This window comes from Dipodomys spectabilis, unplaced genomic scaffold (genome assembly GCF_019054845.1).
Source record: "Dipodomys spectabilis isolate Male_0828 unplaced genomic scaffold, ASM1905484v1 ptg000119l, whole genome shotgun sequence".
Lineage (NCBI taxonomy): Eukaryota > Metazoa > Chordata > Mammalia > Rodentia > Heteromyidae > Dipodomys > Dipodomys spectabilis.
The window spans coordinates 2,646,128-2,658,177 of NW_024870796.1; positions in this window are offsets into that span (position 1 = coordinate 2,646,128).

Consider the following 12,050-nt stretch of genomic DNA (forward strand, 5'->3'; position numbering starts at 1 on the left):
TTTCATTGGAATAGTGTCAATGGCAATGAACCCCCAGAGCTGGCTTTGTAGATGCAACCCAAGGAAATTATTCACTGGCCACAGAATGGTTATCTCAATGGTCACCGTAGCTTGGACATACTCTGATTTTCAGGAATCAACAAGGGGATTTGCCAAAAGTTCAACTGGCCATTGTCTAAGAGACAGATACGTAGACTGAACGAAGCTCTGGTTTAGAAAATATTATCCAGTATAGTATTTTAAAATGTAAAAATGCGATGTGAACTTTTGATTCTTGGTAGTTGAGGTTAATTATTGATTTCCAGTTGACTATAAGCCTAGAAGGGAAGAGGTGTTTCTGTCTCCTGGGTTCCCAGTACCTAGTGTAGTCAGTGCCCGGCATATGGTAGGCTCTGGATTAATACTCTGTGAATGACCATATGGTCATGCAGTTAGAACTCAAGTATTGCATATGATTCATCCAAGATAAAAATAGGTTATACCTCTGTGACAGAACTCTTCCAAAATGCAGCATGATTGAATGGCAGGAGTTTATCTTCCACATAGAGTTAGTTCCACAGAATGGTCCTGCCTCACTGTAGGGGATGAGAGGAGAACAGCTTCCCATGTTCCCAGAAAAAGAGGAATAGAAAATGAGATTTGGTGAGTATAGCATTATTTCTGATACACTAATTCTATAAGGTTTTGGGGGGAAAAATGAGCCTTGCATGAAATGAAGAGAACTCTGATGTGTGTTCCATTCTACCTGAATGCCATGTTGACTTGCACATTTCTACTTTGGCTTGCGTAGTACTTCCCTTCTGAAATGCCTTCCCTTCTCTTATAGGATGAACCTATAAGTTGGACTTATGTACCTATATACTCTGTTAAGACTCATTTCAATGTCCTACCCCTGGTCCATGGCTTGATTAACCACATACCCATTTAGACAGTATCTTATTCTATTACAAAATACCCAAGAGTAGGTAACATAAATAGAAGCTCATTTGTCTCACAGTTCTGGAGGATGGAGTCCAGGAACATGGCTTCAGCATCTGGTGAGAATTTCTGGCAGAGGGTGGTAGGACAGAGCAAATATGCCAGCTTATATCTCTTCCTTCCTGTAAAGCCTCGAATGCCATTGTGGGGGGTCTCACCTCATGACCTCTCTAATCCTAATTAATTCCCAAAGCCTCACCCCAAGTACTGTTAACATAGGAATCTTGATGGACACATTCAAAACATAGCAGATGCTTCACTGTTCTTCATCCAGCACTTGTTATAAATAATCTCATGCTTCCTAACATTACTGCATCTTTAGATTAAATTTTTTTTCAATAAACATCTGTTGAACAAAGCATGGAAGGGAAGTATCTAGTCAGAGGGACTGACCTGGGAAAGCAGAGAAACCCACGTTTAGCTCTACAGGGTCTCCTTGTATTCTTCTGGAACAACAAAAGTCACTGGGTCAAGTTGACCCAAACCAAGATGTGATATGATTTGAGGAGGGTATTTCTTCTTTCTTTTTTGTCAGTTGTGGGGCCCGAACTCTGGGCCTAGGCGCTGTCCCTCCGTTCTTCAGCTCAAGGCTAGCACTCTACCACTGAGCCCACCTTCCCAGTCCCAGGAGGGTATTTCTTTACCTAGCACCTATTGCTCAGTTCACAGTGAATTTGTCTTTGTTTTTATAAGCCAAATGAATCCTGAAAAATAGTCTTGTGGGCTTTGGGTGTTTAGCCTCAGGTCCCTTCCTTAACAGCCAAAGTAAAGCAAATCTGCCTCTTCTCCTAAGCCTGTGCTGAAGTGTAATGAACAAAAGGCATAATGGCTGGTATCAGGATATTCCTCTCTGTCTGTGCAAATGTTCCTGGGTGTGTAATGTGAACATGCTGCACTCGTTTGGAGCCATTGTTCTGTCTAAATGAGAAAATGCAAATGAAGCACTCAGGGTACCGCGCTATAACTCGCTGCATAAAATTCTTGACATCAACATGAAGCTATTTAGCATAATTTTCCTGTTAATAAACTGCCAATTTAGTCATTTAGGTTTCAGCTTCCAAAGAATGCAACAGCATCAGGCTGGAGTTTTTTTTTTCTTCCCCATACATGCCTAAGTTTATTATTTTGATGTTTATGTTAAAAACATAGGAAATTGGAGTCTATGTGATTATTTGGAGATCTTCTACCCTAATTTGTTTGCTTTCATAGTTCCGGAAATCTTTGCTCATTTGAAAGGCAAAAACGTAATTTTTTTTCAGAGCATTTCTTTTCTGTTTAGGACAAAATTTCCATATTTAAAATGATGAGGAACATTCTCCACCCCCTCCCCTCTACCCCCCGCAACCCCCAGGAACATTTTAAGGATTTGACTGAGTAAAGTCTGTGCTGAAAGTGATGATCTAGAAGGCCATGCCTTCCCTGACCCTGCTCAGAGACCCAGAAGGAAACCAGGGATCTTGAGTGTAGAGTGTGCCAGGCTTCAGTTCAATGCAGAAGTCTCCTTCTGGGAGCCCAGCCCTTTTGCCGCTTGGCCTTCTCAGCCACACCAGCCTCCATGCTGGTCATTAATGGCTTCTTCAACAACATCCCCTGCCTTCTTGATGTATGTCAGTCACAGAGAGGATGCAGGGGTAATACATCCCCTAGTGGGGAGGCAGACATGACTCAGTGAATCATACAACCGCGGTCGAGTGCGAAAGCAGGAGAAACACATGGTGCTCTGGGAGGGGAATGCAAGAATCTGGACTCAATTCTCGCCTTCAAGAGCTCACAGCCAAGATTTACTCACATATCATGGGCTTGGCAGAAGTTTTAGGAAAGCTTAAATTACCTGCCAAGTTTTCCCAGTTCTCCCAGTTACTGTACAGTGTAGACACAGCCTCACTATAAAAGCACCAAGTATTTTGGGCGCAGCACTTCTAGGCTAGATAGGCAAAACTGTTTCCAGGTAAGAAGGCCAGGCTTCTGGGTTAGGCAGGCATGAGTTAGAATTTCAGGCTACAGACACCACTTACCAGGCTCACATCTCAGCATTCCCATTTGACAAATGGATAACCTAGTCATGGAGTTATTGAAAGCATTAATGAGCTCATGGGGGCATAGTGCATGGAAATGGCTTGATAGGCAGTGGACATTTATGTTGCTAGGGAAGAGAGACCGTGTTGGGCAACAGCCACAGCTGATAATAGTCTTTGTCCTTTCTTTCTTTCTTTCTTTCTTTCTTTCTTTCTTTCTTTCTTTCTTTCTTTCTTTCTTTCTTTCTTTCTTTCTTTCTTTCTTTCTTTTTCTTTCTTTCTTTCTTTCTTTCTTTCTTTCTTCACAGCTGATAGTCTTTGTCCTTTCTTTCTTTCTTTCCTTCTTTCTTTCTTTCTTTCTTTCTTTCTTTCTTTCTTTCTTTCTTTCTTTCTTTCTTTCTTTCTTTCTTTCTTTCTTTCTTTCTTTCTTTCTTTCTTTCTTTCTTTCTTTCATTTTCTTTCTTTCTTTCTTTCTTGGTCAATCGTGGGACCTGATCTCTGGGCCTGGGCATTGTCCCTCAGCTCTTCAGCTCCAGGCTAGTGCTCTACTGCTTGAACCATAGCACCACTTCTGGTTTTTTCTGCTTATGTGATGCTGAGGAATCAAACCCAGGGCCTCATGCATAGAAGGCAAGCACTCTACCACTGAGCCACCTTCCCTGCCCCAGCTAGTAGTCTTTTTTACACCCTGTATCCATGCAGGCGGAGAATTCTGCACCATTATTATAGGACCCAAATGTGGAGCTCTCCTGGTGCTGTGTCCAGCTTCCCACTTCTCCCACAGGTCAGCAGGCAGGGGTCTGGGAGAAGCAAGTCATAGTGACGTGCTTATTGTGAGAGTGGCAGTGACTCTATCTCCGTCTCCACTATTTTAGCTGGTAAGGAGGCACCCAGTACCCTGTCCACCCAGTGGACTGAACGAGGTTTGATAAATATACACTATGATAATGTAGGAAGGGCTACTATGGCTTCCCCTGGCTACTTCCCTCATTTCAATGTTGAAATGAAGCAGGAAAGTTCTATCTCTTGTAGCTTGGAAGTTCCTTGGCGATTTCCTTCCCCATTGATTATACACTTTGCTTTGCTTTCTAATAGTCCATCCAAAAACAAATGTTGGAAGGATTATGTCAACCTATAAGTCATTCTTTGGTCATTCTAATCAGCAGAGTTGCAATTAGGAATTTTTAAAATATAAGCTAAAAGCAAGCATATGCTTATAACTTATTTTTATTTATATATTTTTTGGCAGTACCAGGGCTTGAACTTGGGGCCTTGTGTGACTCTACTATATGAGCCACACCCCCAAGCCTTTTTCCTTTAGTTATTTTTAGGATAGGTTCCGTTATTTTTCAGACAGGGTTCACATTGTTGCCTGGGGCATGCCTTGGACTATAATCCATCCTACCATTGCCTCCCATGTAACTAGAACTACAGATGAGCTCCATCTAATTTGGTTTATTGGTTTAGTGGAGGTCTTCTTAACTATTTTTTCCCCAAGTTGGCATTGAACTTTGATCCTCGCATCTCTGCCTCTAAGTAGCTGGGTTTGCAGTTGTAGCTTTAACTTCTGATGTTAAAGTTGCACTTGAAGGCTCTTGGTTGGGGGCATGGCTCAGATGGTATAGCATGCCTGTGTGGCCAAGTACAAGGCCTTAAATTCAAACACATACAATAAAGTTAAAAGGGGCGGGGGGAATTCTCTTTTCTCTTTCCACTGTTGGCTTTGTTTTGAGTGGATTCACAGAGGCCACTGTGTCTGGGGCCTATTGTTCTTGATCCTTCATATATTTCTTTTGAAATATTGACTTGGTTATGATGCCAAGAGTAGGATGTAATTCTAGCTTTTTTGTGGGTCTCTAAACCAGATTCTTTTTTTTTTCAGAGCTGAAGACCAAACAAAGGGTTTTTTTGTACTTTTTTATTGTAAAAATACTGTTCAGAGGGGTTACAATTACATGAGCAAGGTAATGAGTAAGTAATGAGTATATTTCCTATCAAGCATTGTTGCCTCCTCCTTTGTTTTTCCCCTATCATCCCTTCCCTCCCACCTCTACAACTAACACCCCCCCCTCACTGCCCGCCAAAGTTGTAAAGTTAATTTTCAACATAGGGTCTTGTACATCTCATTGTTACAACAGGTTAACCTGTGTCCCTATTTAAGCATTTTGTTTTTTTCCCTTCCCCTCCCCGAATTAGAGAAGTATATGTACAAGATGCAGGGCACCAACATCAAATACAGTGAAAACAGGAGTTATACTGTGGGGCAGGAACATACAAAGAAACAAAAAATATCACATGGTACATTATGAATACGTTAGAAACAATAGCAAGAAAGAAAAAAATATTTGTGCCCCTATCTTGGGGTTCATTTCGCTTAACATTATTTTATGTGGTCATATGTACACACCCTGCAAACATTACAGGAAGGAATAGGAGAAACCCTAGGCCTCCTTGGTATACGCCAAAATTTTCTTAATAGAGACCTAGAAACACAACAAACTAAAGAAGGGTTGGACAAATGGGGTTGCCTGAAGCTGCAGAGCTTCTGCATGGCAAAGGACATAGCTAGCAAGATCCATAGAAAGCCCATGGATTGGGAGAAGATCTTTACTAGCCATACAACGGACAAGGGTCTCATATCTAAAATATACTTGGAACTCAAAAAATTAAATCCCCAACAACAAATCCTCAAAGAAACAGCTGTCCAATAAATAAGTGGGCTAAAGACTTAAAGAGAAACTTCTCTGGGGAGGAAATAAGAATGACCAATAGACACATGAAGAAATGCTCAACCTCTCTAGCAACAAAGGGTCTTGTACTTGCTGGACAAGTGCTCTTCAACTGAGCTAAATCTACACCAGATTCATATGCAGTACATTTATCCGATCTGTAGGAGGAGGGAAAGAGAGAGGTGAGTGTGGGAACTACACATGGACCCGTGTGCTTTGTGAAGGAGTTCGCGGAGAGACTGGGGACCTCCCACTTGATTTTATAGATGCTAAACTTCATGGGTGATGACCTCCAAAGAGTCCCCTTGCCAGTTTTGACCCTATACCATCTAGGATTTGGTGTTAAAGTCTGCCTAGAAAGGCCTCCAGGACAAATATGATGCTGATGTACAAAATGGTAGGCTTAATTATGTTTGTAACCAAACAGGGTGGTTCCTTTTTAAATGATTTACAAAGCCACGCACTGTTCTTAGAGACTACTCATTTAGTCCTCATTTTACAGATGTGGAGACTGAGTCTCAGGTGGTTTCAGTTGCTTGCTAGGTCGCATACTGCTGAGAAGTGTGGCTAGGTTGAACCCAGATGATGTAGCTCTGGAATCTCACTCTTGTGGTCTCTTAGCTTAGTCCTCTAGCCTGCTTTTCTCAAGGGGTGCTTTTTCTGCCAGCAGGAGTACCGTGGATATAGGCTGCAACCGGCAAGCCTCTTTCCATTCTCTTCGCAACCCCATCGGGCCCATTCATGGAGTCCCGTGATTGCCATATCAATACTGGAATGATGCCATTGATTTTAGTGGCATTTAGATCACAAGAGTCTGTCTGGAGCTGCGCCCCAAGATTTATACTCCCCACATCCATTAGAGCTAATGGGAAACGTCTGCATAAATCATGAGTGGTGATGGGGAGTTACAGCTCTGAGTTGCCCTTGGTGTATTTTAACTGCCTGTGCTGAATGGAAACTCTCATCCCTCAAGTCATCACGTATCCCCTTGTTAGTTTTCTTGGAGATAAAGAGAAATGTCCAGAACCACAGGCTGGGGTATTGTGTAGCTGTGTACTCTTGGGTAAGTTATGTCACCTCTCTGAGCTTACTCAGTTTTCCTATCCATAAAATGAAGCCAGCATTTCAGGATGCTGTTGCCACATCAGCGAAAGCCCTGAGTTCAGCAAGCATTTTTTTTTCTGATTTTTTTTTCTGCTTCCATGTCTTCTCTCCATGCACCATGGGTGGGCTTCGGGGTGGGCTGTGAAGCCCTTGAAGTAGAATGCAACCGTGAGATTACATCAGATTAAATCATTTTGGTTGGGGGCAGGGTCCATGGTTTTTATGAGTTTCCTTCAGGAGTCTCAGAAAACTAAGTTAGATGAGGAACCTCTTCAGGACAAATTTTTCTTCTCTGTAATCTTAGTGCTGCATTCCATGTCTGCCCCCAGTAGGGTAGGCGCTGATAGGGCAAACCTAGGCTCAGGCCACTGTATTTGAAGTTCTGGACAGAACTCCATGCCCCTCCTGTGGAAACTGCCCTGTGGCTTGTCTAGTGACCCAACTTCCTTCTTCTAGGCCCCACCTCTTATTAAAGTTTCCACCAATATCTCAACAGCGCCGTAAGATGAAACTACACCTTTAGCATATGGGCTCTTGGGCGATGTTTAAGAGCCAATCCATAACATCTTCCCTGCCATGTCAGACTGAGACCTAGGGGAGGCTTCATAAAGAAAGGAGTCTTGGTCTAAACCCAATGGAGGGCAAGACTTAGTATTCAGGTTGAAAATCCCCAGGGAGGGGTTTGATGATCAAGGGAAAACCTTGATCATCATGGTGAGTTCCTTGGAGAGTCCATCTTTCTCTTTGCCCAAGGACTATGAGGGCTGATGCTGATAGGAGAGGCAGAGAGGAACCCCATAGCCCATAGAGTGGGCTGGAGTGTCAGCCACTGTCTCCTGATGCTTCTCCTTTAGCCCACTTTACTAGTCTCGGTTCTGGATGAGGACATGTGCCATACAATTCTTCCTGGATTCTGGAGTGGGGGAAAGCTTCCAGGCTCAGCCAGTGTCATCCTAGTCTTCCCAGTGAGAATATGTTGCGCGGAGAGTACTTTGGTTCCTGCAAACCTAGCGACATGTGTCAAAGACCTTTCATCTCCAAGCCTATCTGAAATCAATGACTCTGGTTTTTTAAAAAAAAAGAGTTTTAGAGCTGGCTTGGGACATGTATGCTATGAATCGGCCTTATGCTCTGTCTGGAAACTTCACCCTGGGGTCTATGGCCCTTCAGGTGGCTTGACATAGAGATGTCACTTTTTTTTAGGCATCTGGACTTAGAGGAAGGGATGGGGTATGAATAGACATATGGTCAAGGCAAGACACTATGCCAGGAAGTGGGACGTGGGAGCCTCAGCCTGTTCTAAAATGCTTCAGAGGCTCATGAGCAATGCCAAGAGCACTGACGGCTGCATCACCGTATTTCATCAGGGAAAATAAACATCTCTAGAAGGGCTCTTCCTGCTGCCACAGCAGGAAAAATAGATTGAAGAAGCCAGTGTTCTTAGAATAAGTGAAGCCAGCCCTTATACAGCTCATATCTCAAGTAGAAGTCAAATGAGGAGTTTGTGCAGAAGGGAGGGAGCATGTGTGGTTTATCTAACAAAACCTCCAGCTGGTGTTTCAAGACTGGAGCTGATTCTGGTGAATAGATAGGCTCCCCTGCAGGGGCACTCTTGTTCCAATCACTGTAACAAGTCTCCATTTCCTCCCCCATCTTCTTAGCTCCTCGCAAAGTGGTCAGAATGGGTTGGATACCAGTCGTCTGTCATCTGGAAGGATTTTCTTCCTGTCTGTTCCTAACAGCTGTGCTTCACTTTCTTACTGGCCATGTGTCTCAAGTGGAGTCCTTAATGCTCTGGGGAAGTTTGTTATGGATGGATATGGTGATCGATAAAGATAGGTTATATTTATTGATTATCTACTACGTGCCGGAGCCTCCAGCGGTGAAAAGAGTGAATATAAGCATTAATGCCAGAGTTCTCATGGAATCTGTATTCCAGAAATGTCACAGCTTCCCTGTGCCCTGGAAATTAAGGCTAGCTCTGTTTTTTCTCCAGTCCTATTCCTGGAAGTCCCTAACCAAGATGACATCCCCACATCACAGGTGATTCCCTCTTCCTTCCCTTCTAGGTTAAAATTAATTGATCAGTTCTCATATTTTAAGAGAAAGGCAAGTAATTGTAGCAAAACACTGGCTAAACACAAAGTTTCCAAGCATCTGTGTACTATACCTGTGACAGAGATTCACGTGTTAGCCATGTTTACAGAACACCTGCTCAGAGCCAGAGTGATAGGACTCAGTACCTGATCTTGGGGTTATTGTTTAAATAAAGATACAGTGTCATCAGCAGCGCAACAAGAGCAATGAGGTCCAGAGCGTGATGGTGTATATGGCAGAAAGGTTCCCAGGAGAGCGGAGAAAGAGGGACAAGCATTCTTTTAAATGAGAAAGTCGGATGTTATGTGAGGGGCATCCTATGAACTTGGACAGCTACTGCACCTGTGTGAAAGCTAGGGCCAAACTGAGCCCCTTGCTAGCCTGTCTTGACCACTGTGTCACCTACAGATGGCACCTCACCTGGGCCTCTCTGATTCTGGCTTGTCTGCATGCCTTCATCCTGGGCAGACACAGATCCCTGGACTTGCCTCATGGAACTTGAGCCTCAGGGACTCTTTCCTGGGTTTGAGGTAGCCCCATAGTGACCTGTGATGCCCTGAAGAGCTATCTCTCCTTCCTTCCTTTTTTCTTTTTTTCTTCCTTTTTTCTTAATTTCCTTTCTAATTAGTGCCTTTCTTTCCTTCCTTCCTTCCTTCCCTCTTTTCTATTCCTCCTCTCCCTCCCTCTCCTTCCTCCCTCCCTTCCTCCCTTTTCTCCCTCCCTCCCTCCCTCCCTTGCTTCCTTCCTTCCTCCCTCTTTCCCTTCTGGAGAAACTTCTGCAGAGTCCTCAGGGTGCAGCATCCTGAAGCCAGCTTACTTCATCCTTGAGACCTGAAGAGAGGAAAGGGCTTTCTCAAGGCAATAGCAGAGCTCTGGGTTCCAGGGCCCTTCTGGCTGGACCAGGCAATGGGGATGGCTTTGAAGCCAATGATAACCTCCATTCTATGTGTGTATCATTCATTTTCCCCAATTTGTTTGTTGGAACTTGGTTTTATTGTTGCATTTAGGTCCTGGGAGATGGTTCTGGTCCACGAAATGACTGATTGATTGACCTTTTGAAATGTCAGCAGTCACTCCTCTGCTCCAGGGAATTTCATGGGCTTCATCAGCCCGCGTGAGCAGACCTCTTCTATAATGGGCATGACAGCAGTAACAAGGGAGCTTCTGGTGGGTTGTGGAGCTTGGCAACTGCTCACAGGCAAGGGCCCTGGAGGAACTGGCATACAAAATCATCCCTGTGATTGATACCAATCCCGCTGTGAGAGCTGGTCAGGGTATGGAGAGCAGCAGCAGGGAAGGGACAAGTCGGGTGCTGATCTGAGTCATAATGTCCTGCGTGGTTACTGTGAGGGCTGCCCAGTTCCAAACACACTCCTTCAGAGGGAGGAACTTACTTATGCCCAGGGGATCATCATGGATGTTTACTTCCACTCAAAGCAATGACCTTCAAGGGAGTGTATCTTTTCTCTTCCTTGCTGAGCCACTTCCAGGCCCCCTTGGGCCTGCTGCATGGGTGGGATGTAGTGTCAAAAAGGGTGCATGGAGACATGATGCATTGCCAGGACCCTCTATGCTGCTTTAAAATGGTTCCTTTCAACATGCTTCCCCTTAGCAGCACGATGCTGACTTCCACAGGTGAGGCCTCTGGCACAACAAGCGAGAGATGGGGGTCAAATCATCCTTCTTCTTGTCCTCTGGAAGAGCCACGTGGAACAGCCTTGAGTCTGTTATTCCCATAGGAAAGGTCCAATGAAATATCCATCTGGCAATTGGAAAGTTGGGCTATGTTATTTATGAAATTTCCCAGCACAAGAGCTGGTCACTGTTGTGGTTCGGCTATATGTGGTGCCCAGTGTGGTGTTATTGAGGTAAAGGAGTGGGACCTAGTGAAAGATAGCTAGGGTATTGAGGGTATTCCCTTGGAAGGGATTAATGTCATTTGCCAGGATCCCTGGTTAGTTCGCACGGGAGCAAGTAGTTATAAAGAGAGCCAAGTCTGGCTCCTGGAGCCTCTGTGTTGCTCTCATCCTGTGTTCTCTTCAGCACACATTCCACTCATTGTGATGTCATCCACAATGGAGTCCTCACTACAGTGAGCCTACCTTGGACTTCCAGCCTCCAACGCCCTAAGTGTAGGTAACCTCTTTTCTTTACAAAGTGCCCAACCTTAGGTGTTTTGTTAGAACAACAGGAACAAACTAATACAATCTGGAGTCTCCATGATGACAGAAAGCCTTCAGAGAGTCTTAAATGTCTTCAAATTCTAGATTGGGTTCTATTTTACTATATTCCTTGAAAAACATTTGCAACTCTGGAATAGCACCTTCAGTGGGTTTCTTTTAACTGAAATGCTTAACTAACCAGAACATCCTTTTGGTAGCGATGCTTGGTAAAATAATAAATATGCACCGAAATTTCGATAACAAGAATGTAGTGTTACCCAAGTAATAAGTGTAATGAAGCTGTGCATGATAGTGCATTTCTATAATCCCAGTAGCTCAAGTGGTAGAGCACTTCCCTAGCAGGTATAAGGACCTTCATTCAATCCCCACTACTGGAAAAAAAAGAAACCTAATAATAAGCATAATTTCTTTTTACTAACATTTTATTAGCTTTGTGCAAAATAATAGATTTCATTGAGACATTTTCATACTTGCATTTAATGTATTTTGATCATACTTAACCTCTTATTTTTCTCCCCTCTATTATCTACCCTTCCTCCCCCTGGTCCCCTTCCTGCTTCCTGTTCTACTTTCAGATCTCTCTTTTTTTCTTCTCAATTCCACATTTGATAGAAAACATGTTATACTTTCTTTCTTAGTCTGGATTATTTCACGTAGCTTGATGATCTCTATTTCCATCCATTTTCCTGAAAATAACATGATTTTGTCCTTTATGGTTAAAGAATACTCTATTGTGTAGATATGCAGATGTATTGTGTAGATTATGGGCATATATTTTCTTTATATCCATTCTTTCACATTTTCTTTATATCCATTCTTAGGTTGGTTGATATCTTGGATAATTCTATAATTCCATTGTGAATAGTTCATCTCCAGATAGAGTGGCTGGACTAAAAATTACATCCCACCAAAAGTGCAAAAGGGCTCCATTTCCCCTACATATT